This window comes from Triticum aestivum, chromosome 5B (genome assembly GCF_018294505.1).
Source record: "Triticum aestivum cultivar Chinese Spring chromosome 5B, IWGSC CS RefSeq v2.1, whole genome shotgun sequence".
Taxonomy (NCBI): domain Eukaryota; kingdom Viridiplantae; phylum Streptophyta; class Magnoliopsida; order Poales; family Poaceae; genus Triticum; species Triticum aestivum.
Genome location: NC_057807.1, coordinates 7084156 through 7085754, shown reverse-complemented (window position 1 = coordinate 7085754; position 1599 = coordinate 7084156).

Here is a 1599-nt window from a genome sequence, read left to right as displayed (position 1 = left end):
ATATATATATATATATATATATATATATATATATATATATATATATATATATATATATATATATATATATAGCGGGGGTAGACACACGATGTAACCTATGCCAACGTAATAGCACGAGCGCGCAAGGGGAAGCCGGCGGCGTGTGCCGGCGCCCGGGTGGCTGGTGTATGGTATTGTGACAGTGTCACGGGGAGGAGCGCCCGTAGTCATGCCCCGGGAATGTAGCCATATCGGTGAACCTCGTTAACAAATCTCGGTGTCGTGCTCGTGTGATTGCTTGGTTCTTGGATAATCGACGGAGTGCCTCAGATTTATTCTAACACTGCACCATTAGTGTATTCACCAAAAGCCATGCTCTACAGGATATACCGAAAAAGGCTTTCGCCCCGCTTTATATATAAAGCAACAACCCACAAGCATCCGGTACAACCACACGCTACGCCACCGCAACACACGCACACACCCAGGACGGGATACAAAGGCGCTGAGCGCAGCAACACAACTCCTAGCACTACCGCCCCGAAGATATGAAGCTACATATGACGAACCATGCGCTCCAAGGCGGCGCCTTCAGGAAGGAAACGACGCCGGAGCGTCGCCACCGCCCGATCCAAGGATCAAAGTTTCCCCCGGAGCCGCATGACGGGCAATGAGAGCCGCGACGACACCTTCAAGAAGGGAGCGATCTTCGCCGCCGCCGGTCCGTCCGAAGATAGAGCAGGTTTTCACCTCGACCAACATTCACCGCCACCGAACGTCACACCCCGGCAACCACGCCGCCCACACGGCCATGATGAGCGGGCAGCACCAAGGCGCGGGCTATGTCCAAGAGCACCGCGCCACCACCACCACCAGGGCCGCCGCCCCAGCAGCCAAGACCTCGACACCACCTCACCCGTGATCCGGCGCACCCCAACGAAAGAGACGAGCGGAAAGGTCCCACCTTTCGCGCCCCTGGGCAACCCCCAGCGTCGAGACCCAATAGGTCGGCCAGAACCGGCATCCACCGACCCATCCTGCTACCCCAAGTGCGAGATGAGCTCGGTCATGCAGCATCGTGCGTGAGACGAGCTCGGTCCTGCTGCATCGTGCGCGAGACGAGCTTGGTCATGCTGCATCGTGCGCGAGACGAGCCCGGTCCTGCTGCATCGTGCGCGAGGCGAGCTCGGTCCTGCTGCATCGTGCGCGAGACGAGCTCTGTCCTGCGGCATCGGGCGCGAGACGAGCGGTGGATCGCAGCTGGGAAAGGACCAGCCCTTTGATGAGCGTAGCGCCTGGGCGACGAGGAGATGGGGTGAAGGACGAGACGGCCCGAACGCAGACAAACCGACGCCGGAGGAGCCGGCCGTTGCCGCGGAGAGATCCGTCGAGTCACCGTGAAGCCGCCACGACACCGGTAGGCCACCGAGACCTACCCATGTCGCCGCCCACGGCCGGAGCAGCAGTCACGCCCGGCCGCTGCCCTACCCGCGTCGCCCGGCGGGCTCCAAGCACCGGAGCCGCCGGGCATGCACCACCGGAGCCAGGCGCCACCGGCCGGCCCCCGAAGCCAGATCCGGACGGATCCGGCCCGAGACCGGTCGCGCGCCACCTCCCGAG